General features: G+C 37.9%; 1 pseudogene; it reads left to right on the plus strand.

Moving 5' to 3' along the window:
• LOC116073311 overlaps positions 1 to 6,283 on the plus strand; it is a 22,920-nt pseudogene extending 16,637 nt beyond the window's left edge.
• The last annotated feature ends 1,586 nt before the right edge of the window (positions 6,284 to 7,869 follow it).

Raw genomic sequence — 7,869 nt, forward strand, 5'->3', positions numbered from 1 at the left:
AAAAAAAAAAAAGAGTCTCTCTTCATAGCTCAGGCTGGCCTGGAACTTACTATGTAGTACAGGCTGGTCTTGAACTTACAGAAATCCACCTGTATCTGCCTCTCAAATGCTGGTATTAAAGGTGTACACCACTCTGCCTGGAGAGAATTTACGTTTTGATCCATGAATATGGATCTCAAGCATGGAGCAAAGAGAGTTAGCTGGGAATGGCATGGGCTTTATAAAACCTCAAAGTCCAGTTCCAGTGTGACACCTCCTCCAACAAGGTCACACCTTCCAATCCTTCCCGTTTTTTTCCAACAGGGAACACATCACATATATGAACCTTTGGGGCCATTATCATTCAAATCACCACAGAACCAGAACCTAAACGAACCAACCAAACAAAACCTAGTACCTGGCTAGTAACCAACACTTATTCACAGCACTAGGAAGGTAGAAGTAAGTGGATCATTGTGAGTTTGAGGTCAACCCAGTCTACAGAAATAATTCCAGGTATGGCCGAGCTACAGAATGAGACTCTTTCAAAACAAAAAACCCAAATACCATAAAAACATGAAAACTATGAATAAATCTGAATGACATGACTGTATCAATATTTAGAAATTTGAAATAGCAAAAAAATCATCTTACCAAGAGGAAAGAGAGAAAGCACAAGCTGGGGGAGGGTGTTTGTAACCACACTTACCAACAAAGGGTTAATAGCAAGATTAGTATTGTTTAAATCAATAAAGTACAATCTGATAAAATGGTAAAAACTATTAATAGAAGTTTAACAGAAAGGAAAACTTGTGACTCATAAAAATATGTGAGTCTAGGGCTGGAGTTGAGTAGAGTGTTCACGAAGCATTCATGGAGTCCTGGGCTCAATCCCTTGTGTGCCATAAACTGGGCCATGATAATGCTAGCCTGTAATCCCAGTCAAGGCAGGAGATTCTGTAATTCAAGATCATTCTCTGCTACATATCAAGCTGAGACCAGCCTGGGACACATGAGACCTTATCTCACATACATACATACATACATACATACATACATACATACAGACAGACAGACAGACAGACAGACAGGTGTATGAGATGACCAGCTGCATTATTGATTGGGAAAGGAAATTAAATCACAAAACGGGGTTTTATAGCAAGTCAGTTGACAAACGTTAGGAAATGTGACAATATCTAGTTTTGGAGAGACTATGAATTAGCAGCATGTCTTTTGTAGTGCTCATAAGAGCGTGTAGAGATAAAACCACTGGAAAGTTTGGCATTATCTGTTATTGTCAGCCATTTCTATATACCATAACTCAGGAAATTCCACTTCTGTGCATTTACCCAAGAAAACCAATGTTTCTAGCAGCACTGCTCTAAAGGAAAACACACGATCTGCTTTTAAAAAATATTTTTATTAATGGATATATGTATCTGTATAAGCTTATGCCACATGTGTGTGGGTACTGGGGAAGCCAGAAGAGGGCATCAGTTCTCCTGAACTTGGAATTGTAGGTGTTTGTGAGTCACATGATTTGGTTGCTGGAAGTCAAACTCTGGTCGTTTGGAAGAGTAGGAAATGCTGAGCCATCTATTCTGGCCCTATGGCCTACTTAAAAAAATGTTTAAAAAAATGAAATTAGATCATATATTTAGAAAAATAAATACATGGCAAAGCCATAACTTTAAAATCAGTGCAATAACATATGAGAAGAAAGAAAAGGTTGAGGACTAGATTAGAGAAAAGCATAGAAACACATGTAAATGACGTTGATGTTCTGTTTCTTGTACTGGTTGGTTGTTTTTTATTGGATACTTAGTGAGGAGATACATAATTCAGTGCACATGAATATATATTTATCTGTATTAATACATAGGTAAAATAGGCCATGATTGGGCCTGTGAATGCATGTGTCATAAATCAATGATATTCAAATTCTGAGCATGTGAGCATAACTTTTATTTTTACTATCAGCTATCATTGATCTTCCCAATAATCCTTTAAAGGCTTAATACTGTAATCCACTTTTTACAGATAAATCAAAGATTAGTGAGCTAATACAATTTATTCAAGGGAATGAAGCAAGCATATAGTAGAATTCAGAATCTGAATCACATCTGCTTGACTTTACGGTCTGCTTTTAACAACTAGGCCAGTCATCTAGTCTTTAAGCACATTTTACTCACTAAAATTACCAGCAGCAACAGTAATTTTATTGATAAATAATATTTTTAGATAGTGAAAGTAAAAGTTTATCTAACATTGAAACATTTCTCTATATTGTATGTTGTGTGGAGGAATTACATATATGTGGCATAATGGAAAAGCTTGTTAAGAGTCACATGTCTTATCAATGAGTAATAAGATCTAGTTGTAAGAGAGCTCAGGTAAGAAATGTCCTGTACTGTTAGATCAAGAGTGATTTGTCACCCAGGTATGCACAATGTGCCCCTTTCCTGTGTCTCCACAGGAAAAAACATAGAGATGCAGAGAGAATGTTCCCAAGCTTATAGTAGTTAGAAATGTATTATATTCCTAATTTTCTTGTGTTGGGACTTCATCCAAATGCCCTTGGGTCTAGTTTCTTCTTTAAAGAACACTGAATGTGAAACTCATGCCCTCTCTACTAGACATCCTCATTTACTGCCCTGAAATGTTTTGTTATTTTATAAGATAGTTGCTATAGGTAAGAGAGAGGAGCTTAGAGTGGTGGCTGTGTGTGTGTGTGTATACTAATTGTCACCAGGAACACAGGCTTATAGACTATATAATTGAACTGCACACAAGCTGTGGGGACTAGACTGGTGATATGGCAGTTAGCATCAGAATCCAGATCTGCAGCCCTACCTTCACAGGGAAAAATCCGTTTCCCTCCATTTATCAGATTACATAAATTTGGTACTCTGACAGATTATCTTATTGGGCATATCTCTATACTTTTTTTTCTCCCAAAGATTGTTTTCTCCTCTTCTTCCTGTGTTTACAAGTCAAATCTATTCATTAGAGTAAAATGAGGATCTCTGAGGGCAGAAATCACATTTAATTTTCTGTTAGCTCAGACTCTAACTCCCAAACCCTGCATACACATGATAAATAACAATTATGCTACTTAGCTACCCTTCTCAAATTACTGCATCAGAGCAGCAGACATCCCCAGTCAGGAGTCCAGGGAAATCCAAATCATAAGGACAAAAGAAGAAGCTGACCATGTGCCAGAAGACCAAATACAGTCATTTTATTGTGGCTATAATCACTATATGACTAGAAATGTAACAGGAAGTACTGACTCTAAGATGCTGAAGTTCAACAATTAGGTTCAGAAAACATCTATTAAAGCTATTTTTCCTTTCTCCCATCCCCGAATTTACAATTGTTAAATACTGAAGAGAGATATATGTTTTTAATTTTTTTCAACTCTTGTTGTACTTCTTGACCAAACACTCCTGAAAATACTATGAAGCAATTCTGAACATCAAGAAGCTAGACAGGAGGTAGCTTTGTGGACGGGGTCAGGAGTCTTGGATTATGACTTGGGTCCTCCACTTATAGGTAGTAATAATTGTTAAGTTGCTAAATTTAGTTTGTATTTCATTTATTTTTGAAAAGATATCATTATCACTGCATTCTTCACTAACTCAGTGGGTAAACGGATGATGTAAATTTATTGATACTCCATCTTACTGTGCATACTCTTCAAGTGGAGAGGTTACAAATCACATTGACTTATACTATTCTGCTGAGTATCTGCAGACGCCAGACTTTGGAAAGATCTCAGACTGGGGCAGGAAGACCTACAGGGTTTTGGAGAGCCTCACACATCACAACACAATGCCTCAAACACACACCCACACTGTCAAGGGATGCATAAGTTCCTCTCTCGTTCAGGCGTTCAGTACCAGTATAGCATGGCCATAAAACTTAAGTATCCATTCTTTAACTCTATTTAGGCCTCTGGAGAATATTTTCCACACTTCTTGTTTTATGTCCTCAACACAGCAGGTGGCTACATATGTGGTATAAAGGTTTGTGAGTTATACCATTTCCAAAGTCCCACGCTACTTTGATATGTAGAGAGCATTTGAGTGATGAAAGTGCTTTGACAGATGGAAAAAAACAAATTAACCAATTTTTCAAACCCTCTCAATAAAAATGAATAGGTTTTTTTCCCTCTCTAAGGGAAACATTTTCATAGCAGTGAGTATTCTTAAGATTTGTTTTGCTTTTGTTCTTTGTACATGGCGACTGAAGAATAATTTGCAATGTTAAATAATTCACATTTTTCTTTTTTAAAATTTATTTTTATATGTGTGTATGTGTGAGTGTGTCGTATGAGTGACAGCCACATGTATGAGGGTGCCCACTGGGGACTGATTCCTTGGAGTTGGAATTACAGGTAGTTGTGAGCTGTCTGATATGAATTTGGGGAACCAAACTTGGGTTCTCTAGAAGAACAGCAAACATTCTTAACTGCTAAGCCATGTCTCTACCTCTCATGTATTTCTTAAATTGTAAATATAAAAGTGTATTAGTCTCCTCAGGCTGTCATAACTACCCAAAATTGGATGGATTAAACAATTGAAATTTATTTTTACATAGTTCCAAAAGCTGGAAATCAAAGATCAAGGCACCAAGGACTGGTTTTAGCTGAAGCCTGACTTACTTGCTTTTAGCTGGCACCTTCTTCCTCATGCGACCTTTCCTCTGTGCACTATAGAGTGTTCCAGTTTCACTTCCTCAAACAAAGATGACAGTTCTGTTGAGTTAGACCCCTATCCCTATGATCTCAGTAAACCTTAACTACTTTCCATCTATATATACAGTCACACTGGATGGAGATTACAGCTCCAGCACAGGAATTTTGGGAGTAGAAGTCAGTCTGTAACTAACTAAAAGAAAAAACATCATAACAATTTCTTTGCACTGGCAAGTAGAGGATAATAAATTTTAAGAAATTATTTTATTTTTAGAAACTGCTTAATAATATTTAATTCAGTTTTTTTAAAGTTTCATTTAAGGATTTTATGTTTAATATTTTGCTATTCATTTTTATTTATTTTTTGTATTTCCCCCCCCCCCTTTTTTTTGATCTTGCTGTATAGCCCCAGGCTGGCTTCAAATATAATTGATTTGACCTTCCTTAAACTAATTATATGATCCAGTGGGAGCTAGAACTTGAAGTCCTCCTGGGTTTGACACCACATCCATCTCCTGTTTTGTATTTTTATTTTAATAAATGCTTTTGATGAATAGTTTAGAAGAGCTGTAACTTTTAAGACAATATGTGGGAAGTAATTTCACATTAAAAATTTATATTTAGATGCTTACATATACACATGTGCTCACATATACCTGTACACATGAACATGCACAAATGCCCACAACACATTTTTTTATTTTTTTGACACATATTTTTTTACATTTAGTTTAGTTTACATTTTAAATGAAAATATACAGTTTTATACAGTTTGACTGCACTTATATTTTACTACTTTATATCATTAGTATTTATAAAGCACAGATTATATCAAACTTTTGATTATAACAGCTTACTGGTTTTGCCAAAATAAGAGCAAGGATATTAAATACTCCATACACATTGGTTGAATGGGTAGTGTGTTTTCTATTTAAGAGGATGATTCTACTTCAGAGCAATAGAAATATATTGTGGAAGTGATTTTTCTCACATGAAGAGTATGAAGGATCATGATTAGCAAGAGGGATTTCAAAGCTTTCATTAAATATAGTGCACCTTCTGCTATAACAATTTCCATTTTATATTTGTATTTCCTTAAGAAAAACAGGCTGGGATTTAGGCGGCACGCTCCGGGTACACGCGGCTGGCGGTAAACGTACGGGCTCTTTTCTGCTGAGGGGCAGTCATGTTTCTCCAGTATTACCTCAACGAGCAGGGCGATCGCGTCTATATGCTGAAGAAATTTGACCCTATGGGACAACAGACTTGCTCGGCACACCCTGCACGGTTCTCCCCAGATGACAAATACTCAAGACACCGAATCACCATCAAGAGGCGCTTCAAGGTGCTCATGACCCAGCAACCGCGTCCTGTCCTCTGAGGGCTCGTTAATCTCTTGTGCTGCTCATGCCTTGACCGATTATCAGCAACCAAACGCGTCAGTCTGTAAGCCCTGAAGCCTTCCCTGCTGTTTGGAATCCTGTCTCACGCACTACATGAATGAGTCTATACTGATGGGCCTCGTCCGTAAAAGGAACAATCTTTTTCTTTTTTTCATTTTTTGACTTACTGCCAAGTTATTAAAGATACAGTGACTTGAAAATTAAAAAAAAAAAAAGAAAAACAGGCTGTGAGACTTGAACAAATATTTATGACATATTTGGTAAAAATTGTATTTCTTAAGAATTTTGCTTTTGGTCACTTACTTGGGGCTATGTGTGCAAAGATGTATGAACTTGCCCCTCTGCTCTGTGTGTGTGTGTGTGTGTGTGTGTGTGGTGTATACAGCTTGCATTTTTTTTCTCTGTCTGTACGTCAATGGAAAAGATTAAGAAGCACTGGGAAAAATAATAAACAACTGCTGAGGACAAGAAAAGTTCAGATTAGAATTTCTAGGGAGGGCCTGAAAGGAAATTCCAGAATGACTCCTCCAATGGAGAGGAATGAGGCATATGCACAGTACTGGTGTAATTGTTGGGTTTGTATCTGAGAGTAAAACAAGCAAAGATGCCAGGCAGTAGTGGTGCACGCCTTTAATCCCAGCACTTGGGAGGCAGAGACAGGCAGATTTCTGAGTTCGAGGCCAGCCTGGTCTACAGATTGAGTTCCAGGACGGCCAGGGCTACACAGAGAAACCCTGTCTAGGAAAAAAAAAGGCAAAGAAAACAAACGATGCATTCTGGTCATGTTCACTTGCTATTTTTGAGACAGGTCTCGTGTAGCCCAGACTGACCCTAAACTTCTGTTCTTCATGCTTCTGCCCCTTAAGTGTTGGAGTTTTATGCAGTCCTGGGGATCAAACCCTGGTCTTTGTCCAAGCTAGGCAAGAACTCCATCAACTGAGACACTCAAGCAGCCCCATTCTGTTCTCGTGTGTTTGTAAACTGAGTCATTTTTCTTTACTGAGAGGCTCCATCTTAGCCTATTTTCTAGTGTATACCTGTTTCGTTTTTAGCAAGATTGGAGCAGAAAATGTGGAAGGCACGGCACAATCTCCTGGTTCTTAGGAAAGCAACAAGGAAATATTTCTAGTGATCATGAGCAAGTAATCCTTCCTTCATGGAACTGTGCGATGTGAGCTCTAAATTTCCTCAAAGTGCGGTGAAGTTCTGTGTGAGTCTCATCACCCTTTCTGTTCCTCTGTCCTCTGTTTTTAGGAGAAACGGAGTAGTGAATCTGGGAAAAAGAAACAGTAGTAGTTAGGTCCTGGTGCCCTGTAGAGATGGGTCCTTACGCAAGTTGGTTAAACTTGTGTAGCCTCCTTGTCATTTGTGAAGATCAAGCACTTTGGCCACTAAAGAATGCTAAGGCTTTTGGTTGGTTGTGTTTTGGGCATTGTCTTATGCTGCCCAGGCTGGCCTCAGATTTGGTATATACCTGAGGATGGCCTTAAGCCTCTGATCCTCCTCCTTCCACAGGCACGCACCACCACTCCCCATGTTTTGGTACTGTACATTGAACCCAGGGCTTTATACATTCTAGGCAGGTACTATACTAACTGAGCTACATTCTTAGCCCCATATTCAGTACTTTCTAACATTTGCCACTAAAGTTTTTCAATTCTTTTATAAGCCCTAGAATACACAAACTTAATGAGATTAATAAGTTCCAGGAACTAATTTGAGTTAATGACAGCTTCTCTGAACATAAATATTTTACTTACAATTTTGGTTTTCAAGTGGAAATATTGA

Source organism: Mastomys coucha, unplaced genomic scaffold (assembly GCF_008632895.1).
Source record: "Mastomys coucha isolate ucsf_1 unplaced genomic scaffold, UCSF_Mcou_1 pScaffold23, whole genome shotgun sequence".
In the NCBI taxonomy this organism is placed as follows: domain Eukaryota; kingdom Metazoa; phylum Chordata; class Mammalia; order Rodentia; family Muridae; genus Mastomys; species Mastomys coucha.